The sequence below is a fragment of the Marmota flaviventris genome, chromosome 4, assembly GCF_047511675.1.
Source record: "Marmota flaviventris isolate mMarFla1 chromosome 4, mMarFla1.hap1, whole genome shotgun sequence".
NCBI classification, from domain to species: domain Eukaryota; kingdom Metazoa; phylum Chordata; class Mammalia; order Rodentia; family Sciuridae; genus Marmota; species Marmota flaviventris.
The window spans coordinates 142,134,284-142,152,634 of record NC_092501.1 but is presented as its reverse complement, the minus strand read 5'-3'; the positions used below and the strand labels follow the sequence as shown (position 1 = coordinate 142,152,634).

General features: G+C 44.1%; 1 protein-coding gene across 2 annotated transcripts in view; it reads right to left on the bottom strand.

Annotated features, from left to right (window-relative positions):
* Positions 1-987, bottom strand: part of Slc7a1 (solute carrier family 7 member 1) — a 93,745-nt gene extending 92,758 nt beyond the window's left edge. For both annotated transcript variants that reach the window (XR_011707421.1, XM_027928856.2), the window contains exon 1: positions 812-987. The gene's annotated coding sequence lies outside the window, so the exon portion shown is untranslated. The remainder of the gene's footprint in view (positions 1-811) is intronic.
* Positions 988-18,351: the final 17,364 nt, after the last annotated feature.

Genomic DNA, 18,351 nt, shown 5'->3' with positions numbered 1-18,351 from the left:
CACGCTGAGAATAGGTTGTCTTTATGAAGCCGGAAGAACTTCCTCCTACTCCAAACCATCTGGAGGGCCTGAGGAACCCTGTATTTTCAGGCCAATCCCGGCACAAGAAGCCCCACCTTGAGGTGACCTCCTCAAAGTAACCCTGGGGAACTTGGATAAGGGCTGGGGGACAGGGCGGGTCTCGGGGTCTATAATGAAAGGGAGGAGAGGCAGGAGGCGGGCGCCGCGACCACCAAGCAGGGGTGCGCAGCACGGTCCCCAGGTCGGCCACCTGCCGCGGGGCCACCCTCCCAGAGTCCTGGCGGGGTCCCCACCCGCGGCTGATGACACATCCCAGGACCTCGTGGCGGGGCGGGGTGCTCAGCACCGCGCCATGTAAGGGAAGGTCTCCCTCGCTGCCGGCGGGCTCGGGATGCCGCCTAGGCCGGCCCCCCGCGCCCGCCGCGCGCCCCGGGCCACACAGGCCACCCCGAGCGCCCCGGCGCCAGGGTCCCTGGGCAGGCGCGCGGAGCGGGCATCGCGCGGCGCCAGGTCGCCCCAGCTTACTCGGTCGGTGTTGCATCATGCACCACGCTGCGCCTTCAGGGAACCAAAATGGACTCCGTGGAAGCGACAGCCGCATGGGCACCGGCCCCACGGGCACGTCCCCGCTCCTGGCCAGCCAGGGACCTCCCGGGAGGATGCCAACACCCCCCGCGCGGGACCCTCCTTGACCTCGCTCCCTCCTCCCGCGACCCCACGCGGCGCCGAGGCCCCTCCAAGGTGACTCGCGCCAGGGAGCTGTCCCTGCGCTGAGGGCTCGGGCACTCACCGAGCGGGCGGCGGCGGGCGGCAGGATGCGAGCAGGACTGCGGTGGACCGACGGACGCACGGACTGGCGGACGATCGGCCCCGAGCGGAGGTCAGGCGTGCCGGCTGGACGCGCAGCTCACACCTGCCCGCGCGGAGTGAATGGGGCGCCGAGGCGGGCGGGATCCGGCGCCGGTTTCATCAGCCGCGCGCCCGGCCCCCGCCCCTCGCGCCGCCCGCCCGGGGCCCCGGCCGGCTCTGGCGTGTCACAGCCGGGCACCAATGGCAGCGCGGCGCGGCAGCCGAGGGCGGACGCGCCCATGGTAGGCGGGGCGGCGGAGGCTTCGCGCGCCCCAACCTGGGATTCCCCCGCCGGCGGGCGGCACCTCCTGGCGCTTTCGCTTGTGGCCTTTTCTCCGCCAATCCGAGCTCGCGGCGCTGCAGCATCTTCTGGTCCCCCGCAGCCCCAACCGCGCGCGGGCCAGGGCGCGGGCCTCCGCCCCGCGGTGCCAACTCCCGGGCTGGTGACTAGTTTCTATCACCAAATTTAAAAATTTAGGGCGTACGTCAAGGATTTTAAGACAATGATTATAAATCTTCACTTGTCATTAGAATACTTTATCGTGTTTTTTTTTTCTTTGCCCTTGCTAAAACCTTATTCTTGTCCATTGTCAAGAAAGGCCCCAAAGCCTGCATCTACCTGTGTGTCCCTTGGCTGTGGCATAGGCATGCCTGGCTGGTGGGCCAGTCAGGGCAGCTCACTTCTGGGAGTTACTCTGCAGTACTTGCAGAAACTTTAGTACGAATCCTACCTTGTTCACCTCACTGTCTCACTCCTTGTCATCTCATCTCTTTGCTCTCCAAACCAAATAGCAGCCACAAACTATAAAGATTCTATAATCTGTAGCATGAGATAAGTAAATAGGTAACAGATGAACACCACCATCCTCCATCTATCTCTGTAAGGAAAAACAAAACTAAAAGTAAAAGAACAGTGTTTGATGTCCATGGCCCCAAATGGCCTTGGTCAGTAATCGGGGCTCATTGGCCGATAGTATCATCCTCCCTTGGAATTAGACAAGCAATGTATAAAGTACATTACTGAATAGCTTTTGTTTTGTTTTTCTTTTCATTTTTATTTTTTCAAGGGTTCTTTCTCTCTGTGTTGCTCAGGCTGGCCCTGAACTCCAGGGCTCAAGTGATCCTCTTGCCTTACCCTCCTCGGTAGCTGGGACTATAGGCACATGCCACCCAGCCGGGTAGGAAAATTTCTTATTGAACACATGGAGATGAGTTCATATTTATAAAGCTTTTTGAACCCCATTTGGAGACATAATAAGCCATCTCACATGCTTTGTTTTAAAACGATGAATTTCAGTTTCAGTTATACCATGGTGAAATGACACCTTAGCCACATAAGTAAGTATCCTAAGACCCTCACAATCCCTTCTACCTCCTGACACTGGCATCAAGGGATGGATGCTTCTCAAGAGGTGAGGCTGGCGATTCAAAGTCCACCTGCTCTGCCGTTGGCAACAGATGAGGATTTGATCTGAACTCTACCACTTCATTTATTGGATGATATACTGCAATTTCACCACTTACATTGTGTTAAATAAAAATTCCAGGGGCCATTGTTTTGGACAGGGCTCCTGCAGTAGGCCCCATAGACCAGGGAAAAAATCAAAATGGAGCTACTCACCCTGAAGTTCCACATCACCAAACTGAAAATAAATTATTTACCTAAATTTTTGAGAAATTAAGATTACAGAGATAGCCAAATTTCCCATGCAGTTAATTTCAATTGGCATGATAATAAATTCTCTCTGCCTTAATCTTTACACTAAAAAAGGAAGCATGAAGTAAACTGAGGTTAACTGATGTTATTTTTTCTATTGTTCTATCTCCCTGTCCTCATATATAAGAAAATTAACTTTGAAATGGCCAATCTACGATTCATTCCTTGTTCCTACATTATTCATCTCTTTTCTGTCTATAAAACCAACTTCTTCTCCTTGGCTCATTGGAATCCAATCTATTTTATAGAATGAAATGTTGCCCAATTCTAGAATTGCAAAGAAAACCAATTAAGGACTTTAAATTGTTGTAATTTTGTCCTTTGACAATTCTGATCAAAAGACTATCCCTTGGTTTTTGAAATATGATTACAATTTTTAACTGACTTTTGACATTAAAATAGAATTTAGTAGATGGTAGGGATGCTCTACTAGGTCAACACAGAGAGCTCACATAGAGTTAATTTGACAGAGATTTTTAACACTGCTCAGTTCAGCAAGCCCACTCAGTAGACTTGGCCTTCAGAAAGACAATAGGACCCCCTCAATGACAAGGCCAAAGAGAAAGTGATTTCTCAGCAAAAAGGATCAGTATGAACCTGAAAAAAAAATTATTATTATGCTCAAGGTTACACAGATGGACAAAAGGAAAAAGAAAAACAGAGAGTGCTGATAAAACAGGCTATTTTAGGAAAAGCTAAATTTTGACAGGTCAGAGCTTATGTCAAAGATGATAAGCAGTCTTGATTATAATCAAAGAGTTGCTGGGTCAAGAGTCCAAAGACGCTTAAAGAAAGGAGATGCTAGAATTTAGCCCCTGGAGAGCACTGGCCATGGTTAAAGTTAAGGGTAAGGTTGACTGGCCATGTTCCAGTGTAGCACCACAGGGCAACACCAGGTACAGGAAGGTCCTAGAATCAGTCAGACAGATGTGAGTTGGAATTTTGATTCTACTTTCTACCAGCTGTTGGCCTAGAGAGAGCATATGCCTGTCTACTCTAAGCCTCAGTTTATTCATCTTCAAAATAAGAAATTAACTACCTGGTGGGCAGGTACAAACTCCATGGGAAATATGAAAAATATATGTAAAAATGGGTACGATAGAGAGCCCAGAAATAGACTCATAGAGATACAGCCAATTGATCTTTGATTAAAGAATCAAAGGAAGTTTAATGCAGAGAAGATAATTTCTTCAATAAACTGTGTTAGTGTATCTGGACATCTGCGTGGAAAAAAATGAATCTAGACGTAGACCTTATACCATCTTTCACAAAAGCTAACTCAAAATTAACCATAAACCATAAAAATAAAAACTCCAAACCTCAGGGCTGGAGATGTAGCTTAGAGCACAAGCTTAGCATGTACAAGGCCCTAGGCTCCATCCCCAGCACCAAAAACAAAACCCAAACCCCCCACAAAACTACTCAACTCTTAGAAGACAACAAACATGGGGGGAATCTAGGTGACCTTGAATTTGGTGATGATTTTTTTACAGACAACACCAAAATATGATCCATGAAAGAAATAATTGATAAGTTGGACATCGAACTTTATTAAAATTAAAAACCTGCTCTGCAAAAGACTATAAAATGGTAATGAAATGAGAGACCACAGAAAAATCTCTGCAAAACACATATTTAATAAAGGTCTAGTATCCAAAGTATTCAAGGAACTCTCCAAACTCAGTAAGAAAACAGACACCTGAGGAAAACACCAGGAAGACTTTATGACAAATATGTGGCATTTTCTTTCCCCACAAACTACACAATCCATTCTACAGTGGACACCAGCTGAGTGTCCTCTGATCCAATTTGGTTCTGACACTAACTACATGGAGACAGTAGTTGAGGACTCAATCCCGAAGACTGTCATCACCCCCTTTGGACACCAATCAAAAGGCCCAGGTTGTTTTACTTGTGCTTCTGGCCAAATTGGGGAGACCTAGATTCCCTCCTCAGGTTCAATTAGTTTTCTCTAGCATCTTACAGAACTCAAGGGAAAACTATGTTTACTGGTTTATTATTTAAAAAAATATACAGGATACGGGTGAGGAGATGCAGATTAGGGGTGTAGTTCTATGACAGTGTGGTAACAGACACAAGGCCCTGGGTGAGCCCCAATAAACAAATTAATAAAAATTAAGAGATGCATAGGGTTAGGCATGTGGAAAGGGCATGGAGCTTCCACACCCTCTCTGGACCACCATCCTTCATGTGTTCAGCTATCCAGAAGATCCCAAACCCAGTCCTCCTTGGATTTTTATAGAAGATTCATTATGTTGGCATGGTTGAGTAAATCATTGTCCATTGATGATGGGATCAACCTTCAGCTACTCTCTCTTCCCTGGAGGTTGAGAGCTGGACTGAAAGTCTCAACACCTTAATTGACCTGTCTTTCTGGTGACCATCCCCCAACCACCCATCATCATATTTGCATACTATCATTTTGAAAATCCCAAAGATGTTAGGAATCATATGGAATGATGACCAAATATACAAAATATACATTTTAGAATATCTGCCAACCCAATTGAAAGATAGCAAAATATCTGAATGGATGCATCACCAAGGAAGACATGCAGACCACAAATAAGTTTAGGAAAAAATATTTAACATCATATGTCATTGTGAAGTTATAAGTTAAAACAACAGTGAAATGACTCTCCATTCACTATACAGTGAATGGCTAAAATCCAAAACAGTGATAACACCAAATGCTGGTGAGAACATGGAGCCACAGGAACTCTCATTCATTGCTAGTTGATAGGTGTGCTAGTCAGTTTTGCATTATTGTAACAATTGCATGTTGTTACAATAATGTAACAAAATATAATTGTTACAATAATGCAAATGTAACAAAATACAATTGTTACAATAATGCAAAACTGACTAGCACACCTACTATCAATATTTGTAGCAGTTTTATTCACAGTTTCCAAAACTTGGAAGCAATCATGATATCCTTCCATAAGTGAATGGATAACTCAACTGGTACATCTACACAATGGAATAGTATTAAATAGTAAAACAGGAATGCACCATGATACCATGAAAAAACATAGAGGAACTATGCAGACTGATAAATGTAAAAAGCCAGTCTGCAAAAGCTATGTAATTTATTATTTTAATTATATGATACTGGATGACAAAACTACAGAGACCTTAAAAATATCAATTTTTGCCAGGAGTTGGGGCTGAGGGTGATGAATATATAAAGCCATACAGATTTTTAGGTCAGTGTAACTGTTCTGTATAGTTCTATAATGTTGAATATGTATCATTGTGCATTTGTCAATACACATAGAACATACAATACAAAATCAAGGTTCATATCTTAACATAGGCTGTAGAATTTGGCTAATAAATCAATATTGGTTTATCAATTATAACACATTTAGTACATGAGTGCAAGGTGTTAATAACAGGGAGAAATGGGGATCAGTCAAGGAATATATGGAAACTTTCTGTTCTTTCTGCACAATATTTTTAGAAACTTAAAAACATTCAAACATATATATACACATATCATATATGTGTATGTATGTACATACATATATAAACATATACGTGGCGCCTCTTATCGATCTGTATATAGAAAGCACTTCATCTTGTAGCTTAACAGTAGATTGCTTACTTAGCATGTGCAAGACCATGGATTCTCTCCCCAGCACCAATATACAAATAATACTTAAAATTAAACTGATTAAGGACATGGAGTCCTCTATTTCCTGAAGTGTTTTTAGGCAATATATCAGATAGGTTAAGCTTGTGGGTTCTGAATTGGATGACATGGGTCCCGATCCTGACTTTGGAACTTCTAAGCCACACATCCTTTAGCAAATTACTTCACCTTTCTCCAGGTTTCGGTGTCTGCATTTCTAAGATAGGGATCATAGTTTCTGTAACAAATATATGGTGATATTCACCCAGTGCATTTAGCACCATGCCTGACACACAACAAATGCCCGGTGTGCATTAATATTATATATGACAGTAGATTCTTTGTAGTGTCACATGAAAGGCTAAGGAGGAAGCAATTCTTTTTCCATAATAAAAAAAAAAATCTTCTTTGTCCTTCACAATGAACACACAGAAGCCTTTGCCAGTAGCTGGCTCTGCAAGGGTTGTGTGGGCAAACTTTCCCGCCTGGCTCCTGGTGTGCATGTGTAGCTGTTGCTGTCTTCCAAGGTGGGTCTCTGCAGCTGACTGGGTGGCTCCCTTCCATTCTTCTGGAACTAGTACTCCTTCCTCTTCTGAGAAATTCTTGTTCCTCTCAACTTCCCCTACTGCTGTGGCCGCAAGAGGAACTTCCATTTCACAAAAGCCCATCTCCCTCAGCATGGGAATTGAGCTGGGGAGAGGAAGCTCCTAGTCAATGCCCCCCCACCCCATGGGAGTCCTCCAGTGTGTGAGCAGATGACCTAAACTGAGGCTTCCCATGGGAAGCCTCGCTAAGCACTTATGGGCTTTGAATAAGAAAAAGTCTCTTTGCTCCCTGTGGGGAGAGCTGGGCAGTCATCAGGCAGGTGCTACAGTAGCCACCATTCCAGCCCTGAGGAAAATGAAGTAAAGATATCAAAAGAAGCCAAAGGAGAGAAAATAAGTGCCAATAGTCCTGTGTCCCCATGCAGTGCTGATGGAGGTCACCCTTTCTGGAAATGTGAACCAGCGAGGTGCTTCTTTTGGCTGGACCCACGTTATCTTGGGTCTCTGTCACTTATGTCCATTAGAGTCCTGATTTGTACAGATTTCTATCTTTAGAATTATGTGTCCTTGTCCAGACAGGAGGACTTAGAAATACTTTGACAATGAAGCAGAAAAGACTGTGAGAGGCACCTGACAAGCACTTAGATTGAAAAGCACAACATTGAGCCTACAATTCTGGCTATTGATCAGTCCCTAGGGAATAATATTATATTTCTGCCAAAATTTTCTGCAGATCTTTGAAACCAGCTGCCTGCATACCTGCATCATGATAGAAAGTGCTTTCTCTCCACCATCAGAGAAATGGGCCCACCATGGATGTCTTTGGAAGAAAATACAGCTCTGTCAATACAAGGAGTGATGCTTACCAAAGCGTATGTATGTGCCTGTACATTTCTCATAGCAAAAGCAGAAACTTTATAAATCTCTGAAAACAAAGGATTGCTTAAATACATTCAGATGCACTCATAAAACAGAATATTAAAGTCATTAAAACCATGTTTTCAAATAATGTTTAATGTTACGGAAAGGACTCAAGACTATATTATGAGAATATTATAACATTTTGTCTGCAATATACTTCCATTTTTATAGAACCTGTCACAGGTCACTTAAAGACATAAGTATATTCTGCAAAATATGTTACTGGGCATCACTGTATGAATATCATGGAGTGTACTTATGCAAACTAAGATGACTATGATATCATTGGTGATATAATCTTATGGGACCAGTTTATATAGGCAGTCCATCATTGACAAAATCATTGTTATGCTGCACAAGACTATATATTCATAAATGCCCTTAAGAACATTTTATGTTTATATGTGTTATACATGAGTATACATATACACATACATGTTACATGTAATCAGGATGGAGACATAAAATGTACCCCTAAAGGGAGTTTTAATTCTTTGGTATATTACCTCAAAATTCTACAACAAACTTTATAATAAATTCCAAAGATCTTATTTTGCTGGCCTTATCCTCCTCCAAAAATCTGTATAACCAAAAACCACCCAAGCCTTCAATCTCATACTGAGGATTTGGGGTTAAGATGTCAGAGCATGAAAATGAAAGGGGGTGGGGTGCATGATTTAGCCCATAGCATACCACATATTCCAGAATGTTCTCATCTATTTCTTAAAATTAGATGTCAGCAAGCATTCCTATATTCAAGAACCCAGCAAAGGTGTGTTCCAAGCCTTCACTCTCAATTCCTGCTGTTTCTGTGTGTTTTAATCCGCTTTTTTGCTGCTGCGACTAAAGACCTGACCAGAACAATTTTAAGAGAGGAAAAGTTTATTTGGGGACTCGTGGTTTCAGGAGTCTCAGTCCATAGACAGCCAGCTCCATTCCTCAGGACTCAAGATGAGGCTGAACATCATGGCAGAAGAACGTGGCAGAGGGAAGCAGCTCACGTGATGATCAGGAAGTAGAGAGACTCCACTTTCCAGACACCAAATATATACCCTAAAGGCACGCCCCTAATGAACCACCTCCTCCAGCCACACCCTACCTGCCTTCATTTACCACTCAGTTAACTGCATCAGGTGATTAATTCACTGATTGCTTTAAGGCTCTCATAACCTGATTATGTCTCCTCTAAACATTCTCGTATTGTCTCATACATGAGCTTTTGGGGCACATCTCACATCCAAACCATAACACTGTGGTTTGCCAGGAAAGAGGCTCAGGCCTAGTATACGATATTGATCAGTGTTGCAAACCATTGGCATCAAAGAACCTGATAAAGCACAGCAATGAGCTCAAAAAGATGGTGGTGCCCTGTCTTCCCCGTAAGTAATTCAAAGTGAACATACTGAAATAAGAATGAGAGACTCCAGTGATTTCTATCCTTTCTGCCAAGCTGGCCTGAATCCCTTTAAAGCTTTTTCCCTACGTTACTGATTGTACTATTGAGTTCTATAGTTTCTTTGTTCAGCTTTTGTTTGGAAGATCTATCCAGTGGTGAAAGAGGTGTGTTAAAGTCACCCAGAATTATTGCGAGCCTACAGCTTGAACCTGAGAAGAGTATGCTTGATGAACGAACGTAGGTGCGCCATTGTTTGGGGCATATAAATTTATTATTGTTATGTCTTGTTGCTGAATTGTTCCCTTAAGCAGTATGAAATATCCTTCTTTATCCCTTTTGATTAACTTGCACTTGAAGTCTACTTTATTTGATATGAAGATGGAAACCCCTATTTGCTTCTTCTCAGCAAAAGAAACAATCTGGGAGGTGAATAGAGAGCCTACAGCTTGAGAGAAAATTTTTACCACTTGCACATCAGATAGGGCACTAATCTCTAGCTTATATAAAGAACTCAAAAAGCTAAACACCAAAATAACAAATTGCTCAATCAATAAATGGGCCAAGGACAGACACTTCTCAGAAGAGGATATACAATCAATAAACAAATATATGAAAAAATGTTCAACATCTCTAGCTATTAGAGAAATGCAAATCAAAACCACTCTAAGATTTCATCTCACTCCAGTCAGAATGTCAGCTATCAAGAATACAAACAACAATAAGTGTTGGCAAGGATGTGGGGGAAATGACACACTCATTCATTGCTAGTGGGACTACAAAAAAGGTACAGCCAATATGGAAAGCAGTATGGAGATTCCTTGAAAAACTGGGAATGGAACCACCATTTAACCCAGCTATCCCTCTCCTCAGTCTATACCCAAAGAACTTAAAAACAGCACACTATAGGGACACAGCCACATCAATGTTTATAGCAGCACAATTTACAATAGCTAAACTGTGGAACCAACCTAGATGTCCTTCTGTAGATGAATGGATAAAGAAAATGTGGCATATATACACAATGGAATATTACTCAGCAATAAAAGAGAATAAAATCATAATATTTGCAAGTAAATAGATGGAGTTGGAGAATATAATGATATGTAAAGCAAGCCAATCCCCAAAAAACCAAATGCCAAATGTTTTCTCTGCTATAAGGAGGCTGATTCATAGTGGGGTTGGGAGGGGGAGCATGGGAAGATTAGACGAACTCTAGATAGGGCAAAGGGCAGGGGAGGGGAAGGGAGGGGGCAATGGGGTAAAAAAGATGGTGGAATGAGATGGACATCATCACCCTAAGTACATATATGAAGACACGAAGGGAAGGGTGTGAATATACTTTATATAGAATTTTTCACATCCAGAGGTATAAAAATTGTGCTCTGTATGTGTAATATGAATTGTAATGCATTCTGCTGTCATATATGACAAATTAGAATAAAAAAAATAAAGTTTTTTTAAAAAAGCTTTTTCCCTTTGACACTGATACAGCTGTTAAGAATCAGGTTCAAGTCCTGTTCCCAGGGGTGTTGAAGATTGAACACCTGAGAAACGCCGAGGCAAGAGCGTTAAAGGATAGAACGGGGTGGGGGGGTGGGACAGAGGCTCCTCCCAGAGGAGCGCATCTGAGTTGGTGCCTGGGAGGGAGTGGGGTGTCCTGCCCCTTTTATACATTTTAGGTTTCCTTTCTTCTCATGCCCCCTCCTCCTCTTATCTTGACCAGTGACCAAAGGTGGAGTGACCAGGGGCAGGAAGAGAGCCCTGGAGCGGCTACTCCTTTAACAACTTCTTGCCCTGGAGGCAGGAAACCTTAGCCACAGGCTGGAGGAGGGGGAGGTGCTCTGGAGGTGTTAGCATTTCATTTCCTCTTGAATCAGCCCCCATCTTCCTGACCCAATCATTCATTACCTACACTGACTGTCCTTTTGCCCCCCAGCCTCAACATCACATTATATTTAAAGGCCCTGTTTTTCTGGGGCCCTTGGCACAATCTTCACCCCTTTAGTTTTCCAGCACTGGTTTTTGGTACTCTCTCACCTGAGCTCTGGCCCAAGTTGCCACCAAACGGGTCCTTTCTCAAGAACATTCTCAATTTAAGTTTGCTTCCAATTTAAAGGCCCATGGTACATGTTTCCTATGGGCTCTTACAGTGTTTGGAAGGTTTTTAACTGCCCATGAAAAAGTCTTTAATTTCCCATACATTTGCTGTGTTCTTTGACATAGGAACACTGGATCTGGTGACATTTAAATTCAGGAAATACAAAAAGAGAATATTTCAAAACATGATGGGTCATGGGATGGATAGTGGTCCTCTGTCCCATATGTTGAGTCCTAACCTTTAATACCTCAGAATGTGATTGCATTTGGATATAGGAGCTTTAAAGAGGTAGTTAAGGTAAAATGAGGTCTTCAAGGTGAGCCCTAATCCAACCTGAGAGGTGTCCTTATAGGAAGAAATTAGGACATGCAGGGAGAGACACCAGGGACACATATTCCTTTCCACAAGAGGACACAGGAAGAAGGCAGATGTCTGCGAGTCAAAGGAAGAGGCCTAGGAAGAAGCCGAAACCCCAGCCAGCTTGATCTTGGACTTCTAGCCTCTAGAAGTACAAGACAATAAGAGTCTGTTATTTACACCAGTCTGTGACGTTTTGTTGTGTGTTCAGTAGAAATATGGTAGAAATTGTATTTTTAAAGATTGCCTGTCAAAGCTGAAAGAGAAATGAATGAATGATTGCCAGAGGAAACCTAGTTTTATGGTTTCAGTGGGTCCTGTGCCAGATCATGGGTCCTCTAGGTCACAGGCCCAATTAGAGGCAGAACTAAGCCCTCAAACTAACAGTTCTGGGCTCTTTTCACAGTCTAAGACTGACAGCTCCATTTCCTTATTTATCTATTGGTTGATTTCCAGTTGTTTGGTCCAGGTGCCCAGTATAGACGATAGGAAAGTCTTACAGCTTTTCCCCAGTGTCGCAGTTCTGCTGCCAAGCCAAGCAGTCCACGTGCTCTGAAATGATAGGAGAACAATGCTGTTGGCTTCAGGGGGCTGTCACTTCCCACTGACAGCAGAGTAGGAAAAAAAAAGGGGACTTTGGCAACAGACAGGTGAGGTTTGAATCTGGACTGCACTGGTAATCAACTTTATGACCTGCTCAATTTATCTGACCTCTTAAGTCTCCCTACAGGAAGACAACCTATTCACCTGTGACTGATTGTTTTGAGATTAGATAAGATACTGTGTAAAAGGAGGGGTCAAAATCATGAGCTCACTCCTAATCTTATTCCCCCCACCCCTTGCATCCTTCTTTTCCTTCCTCTCCCCTTCTTGCCAGATGGCAGGAAATCGAAGAAAGGGCAAGCAAGATGTGGACCCAGGTTTCTGGCTCTCTTCATTGCCCTCTCCACTAAAACAGGCCTGTCTCACTGAACTAGGGAAGATCAGTGAACCTTAAGATTCTATGTGGCACCTGGAGAAGGCTCATTTGATCCTCACCTTTTGTGGGGCTTAGCTGATTTCTGTAGGTGTTTGACTTGATAAAAGTCATATGGATTAGCCAGCTTTCTGTTGCCATGACAAAATACCTGAAATAAAAAACTTTATAGAAGAAATATTTATTTTGTCCCATGATTTCAAAAGTTTCGGTGCATGGTCACTTGGCCCCATTGTTTCTGGGTCTAAGGTAGAACATTACAGTGGGGAGAGTGTGATAGAGCAAAGCTGATCAGCTCATGGTGGCCAGGAAATGTTGGGGGGAAAGGGTAAGGGGCCAGGGCCAAGATAGAGCCTTCAAGAGTGCATTCCCAGTGACCTACTGCCTTCAACTAGTCTACATCTCCTAATTTTCCACCATATCCCAATCACCCATCAAAGGATCAATCTATTAATGAGGTCAGAGCCCTCGTGATCCAATCACCTTCCAAAGACCTCCACCTTTGAACACTGCTGCACCAAGCCTTCAATACATGAGCTTTGGGAGCATATTTCATATCCAAGGCATGACACAGTTCCCTTCTTTATATTTCTAGAAAGGCATGCCAACTCCTAGCCACAGTGGCTCTTCCACTCTGACAGTACTCATTATAGGCACAACTTTCTGCCTTCATTAATAAAGCCGAATGTGGTGATGTGTACCTGTAACCCCAGCAACCTGGGAGACTGAGACAGGAGGACCACAAGTTCCAGGCCAGCCTGGGCAACTTAGTGAGACCCTTTCTCAAAAAAATAAAAAATAAAGTGAAAAGGACTGGGGTTTGGCTCAGTGTTAAAGTGCCCCTGGGTTGGCTCTCCAATATTAAGGAAAAAAAAAAAAAAAACAGGCATAAAAGATTTCAGCTCTCTTGCTTGCACACCCTAGAAACTTCTACTCAGTGAAACAAGCATAATCTTCATGCAAAGACACTATGGGCTGCCTAACAGTTTGTCCAGAACCCTAGACTGCCCCATTCCTGCCTTGTGCTGCTCTAATCTCTCAGCAATGGAATTAGGTCTCTTGTTTGCATCGGACTCTCAACACTCCTCCTGCAACAGTGCACTTCACAGCAGAGAACATCATGCAGTTGCAAAGAACACATATGGCGACCGAGCCATCTGTGTGCCTTTCAGCAGGTAACTGGCCTTTCTAGGCCTTGGTTTCCCCATTAAAAAGTGGGACGTTTAATGATCTGCTTTAGGAATTGATATAAAGCCCCAAAGCTCCCTACATTAAGCATTGCCTGGCACATAACAATAAAGACTCCATAAAGCTCCTTATTATTATTATTAGAAATAATTTTCACCTAATGCATACTTTGCTGATATAAGGAAATACCAGAAATACCTTCTCAGTACCTAGTTATTTTATTCTTTGGCTACTAATGTGGAAATAACTCCAGGGGCAATGGTATTTATAACGAGCTTTTTTTATGGTGAACTAATGGCATGCCCCCACATTAAAAAACTGATAGGAACTTTCCAACAAAACCATCTGCAAAAGACTTGTTGTAATTCAGAGCATGGGCAGCTATCACTCAGACTGAGGTTAACAATTAGAGCACAATTTTTCAGCCTTGTCATTATTTCCATTTTGGGCCAGATAATTCTGCACTGTAGGTGGTTGGTCCGTTCATTGTGGGATGGTTAGCAAGATCCCTGGCCTTTACCCATGAGATGCCAGTTGCATCCTCCCACAGGCAAACATGTCTCCTGACAGCACCAATGTCCCCTTGAAAGAAAAATCATTTCCCACTGGCCTAGAGAAATATCTGGTTGTCTTTCAATGGGTATTGGGTACTGTCTGTTGGGTAAAAAAATAATGTGATCCCAACAGGTAGGGCTGAAGGTCAGCTGGTCAACTCCAGTTCAGTGGAACCATTGTTGGGAACCCAGCACCTCTTTGGATTATTTGTTGCCTGTGCCGTGTTAAGGATGCTTTATATAAGCCCCACATTGTGGGGAGCCTTTGGTCAAGGTCTCTTTAAAGAAGTGAAGATGAAAGGTTAACCAGGATCTAGGGAAGACTAAGTTCACCGGAGAGCCTTAGGGCAGGTAGGTCATGGAGGGTTGTTGTTCTACCTCGGAGGCATCCCACACTGCTCGAAGGTGCTGCCTGAGCAGCACCTCCTTAAAGACATCCCACCACACCTCAGTGGCCCAGGGGTCTTTTCACCCATTGCTATCCTCTCCTGGTCTTTCCAGCCATAGCACAGAACGGCGTTTCAGACGGCTTGACTCTAGTGATGACCACAAGCTACTTACCTCATTCTGAACCTTGCAAGGCAGGTTTTAAGCGTCTTCCCCTCCAAATGACTCTGTAAATGGAAACTTTCCATTTCTGTATCCATGCACTTCAGGGTAGTGTGGGCATGCCACGTTTCTCTCCCAGATGGTGACACACTTTGGGTAGCATCGTGCTTGCAGTGGGGGGTGGCAATCTGCTGTTAAAATAAAAGACATCCAGAGGTTTAGACACTGCATTTGCTCTGTGCCCAGAAGAATACTCCAATAAAGAAAAAAAAAAAAAAAACAGAAGAAAACAATACCCAGGTCACTGGAGTACGGATAAATTCAGGACCAAGGGAAAGATTACAGACAAATTAGTTTGGCGAATCTCCCTCAGATTAGCGCATTCACTAAATTGAGTCACACACAACTGCAATAACCAACAATACCATTTGTTGCAACATTGTTAACTATGCTAAGGATGATGCATTGGAAGAATGGGCCACTGAGGGCAAACTTTCTCAAAAGACCTATTTTAATCAACCTATGTTCTTTTGGTCTGAGTACAGGGCCTCCTTTTTGGAAATGAGCAAGGGATTCAACGCAGTTTATCATCCAGATTGATGGTCAAACTGAGCAGGCATTTCAGTCTTTGAAAACAAAGTTCTAAAGGTGCAGCCAAGACACTAGGGAAGTAGGGATGCCGAAGGGCCCAATGTGCTTGTGTCTATGCCTAATCCACCTGGAACACCTTGTCTTTTCAGGGTCCAGGCTACAGTCAATTCTTCAGAGGTGCTTCTGAGTCTGACCACATGTAATTCCTCACCTGAAATATTCTCCCCTCCCACTTAACTTACCTAACACGCTGTGGGATTATCAAGATGTTATTTAACTTCTCTGACCCTCAATTTTATTTTTCTGAAATGGGCACTGCAGGTTCTTACATCAGAGGTTGTGGTGAAGATTAAATGAGATAGTATATGTGAAAGCGCTTAGCACAGAGCCTGGCACACAGCAAAGATTCACTAAATATCAGCTAGAGTTCCAAAATTCGTTATTCATCCTTCACATGCCAATTTCCTCCAATATATCTCTCTTGAGGGCCTACAGTGGGTCATTTACCCTCTTGTGTGCTCCCACCACTCATGATGTGAGGTTTGAATGTTATCTTTAGGGGCTGACCCTAAAATCTTCAAGTCTTTGTGCAGCCTGAAAATGCCCCTATAAATCAGCCCATTCATAACTAAAGTCCAAAATCTCTGGATACAATTACTGATCCAGCAGTGAGCATGGCTCAAAAAGAGTCTGTCTGAATAATGAAAGGATTGCTATGGAGACTGAAAGAGGATCGCTCTTTTCATGAGATCTCGTATGCTAAGGATGATGCATTTCCAGCGTTGTCCAAAGCTGCTTTGCCAACAGGGAATGAAGCTGATGCAGAAGAAAGCAGAAGTCAGAAAAATAGCTACACAGGAACGAGACGGAGGGGGAGAGACTACAGTACAGGCATGCTGGATCCAGCCAAGCCTGAAGACATCGGTTTTGAGGGCTATTACACATTCAGGAACTAGCCTCTTGTTACTTGAGCTAGCTCTAATTTGGTTTCTCTCACTTTCACTAAGAATCTTGATTAATGTATCCTACATCCTTATTTGTAAAACACATCACATTCATCATCATTCATCATCCACTTTTCCTAATTAGGTTGTAAATTCCATAAAGGCACAGACCCTGTCCTATCTCTCCGTCATTGTGTGGCAAGCAGAGTGGCTGCCAAGAGTAGGCACCCACTGTATGAATGATGAATGATCTAAGGAGATTCCAGATGCGAATCATAGGCTCAATTGAAGCAATGTCGGGGGTGGGGGGTGGGATAAAGCTCCCGCCCCCATCTTCTCTCAATGCTTCCCCAGTTGAATTCAGACAGAAATCTCCTGATTCTCAAAGACGTATCGTTGCCTTCCATTCCCTTCATTTCTCAGAGAAACAGATACTGAGATTGTTACAGAGTCTCTCAGCCCACAGTGTAAGACTCCATCCTGGAGAAGGGAGTGAATACTTCAGAGGGAGAACATGGGATTTAGCAGTCACCATCCACTCCAGATCAGTATGGTGTGTGCATAGCCACAATTTTCCTGGATTCCATCTGGGGCCCCGTGCATGACAAGCATGTGGTCTACCACTGAGCTACATCTCCAACCCCCTTGATTTTGCTCTTTGCGATTTGTGTTTCCACAGGTGACAGTAGCCCACAGTTAAGCCTGCGTTCCACCACTCAGCTCCGTCCTCAGCCTCTTAAGCCCACAGTTTTTAATGGTCACCCAAAACACCTCCTCTGTGTTAGTCAGGAATCACTCTATTATAAGTCTCTGAATGTGCAACACAATTTTAGAAATTTTGAAATGTCATTGTTATGTCACTAATAAATTCAGGATTTCAGCCACGTGTTGCTGGAGTCAGGTCCTCAAAATCCGCCTGGTCCCTCTCTCTCTCTCACAGCTTCCCTGATGACTTTATCATCTCAGATCCTTCCATCGGCAGAAACTGTGGTCTTTACAGTTTTCAGCAAAGAGCAGAGGACCTTCCAGCAACCATGTCAACCTGACCAAAAGCCTCTGGCTCTGCTGGGTCAGATGCGCATGCACATGCACTTCTTGCTGATTCCGTGGAACTGTGCTCTCTTGTTGGCTAACTTGGGTTGCACAGTTACCTCTGCGGGACGTGGAGGCAATGAGAGGAGGTGGATCGGGAGTGCCATCAGCATTGCTGAGGTAGAAGCAGCTCCCAGGGGTGAGCAGACAAGTAAAGACCAAGTGTCCACTCTCCATCCCACTCCTCTGCTCACTCAAATGTCTGGAAGTTCCTTCTCAGAGGGCCCACGGGATCTGCACATGACCCCCATCCAGCCCCAGAGATCTCTCCAGCTACCTGTGTCCTAGGCTCCAGTGTTGCTCCAAGTAGGAAAATAAACTTGAATTCTGTCCCACAACCTTGAACACCACACACCCTCCCCCCCCTCCGCGCTCCCTCTCCCTGGAGAGACTTGTTCTGTCCTTCTTAGCCTCCTTCCTCCATATAATCCTGGCAATCAGGCAGAAGGAGGCAACAGGAGCCAGAGATGTGATCAGGATTGCCCTTCCTGCCCTTTCGACATGGTCTTGAACCAGATTGTAGACTTGGACCTTTTCCCCCTTAGGTTGAATGCTTTCCCAGACAGTTCCAGGGTCTCTTGTGCCAATATGCTTCAGGCAGGTCAGCTCCACATTCTCCAGGTCAGACTAGATAACCCGGCACAGTGTAAAGCTGAGGTCATTGCTGTGCCTGTTTCAAGAAGGTTATCTCTTCCTTGGCTAGGTTTCCTACGTAAGTTTCCTTCACTAGTTAGTCGTTAGCCATCCCGAATAGCTGTTACCCCACCACGGACGGTCCACCAGGTTGAGGGGGTAGAAGTTCCTTTTCTTTTGCCCTGCCTCAGGGTTATTTGTACAAATAGCACAAGAGGACACCGGCCACGTGCAAATGGCAGCCCAGGGGTCACCTCAGTCG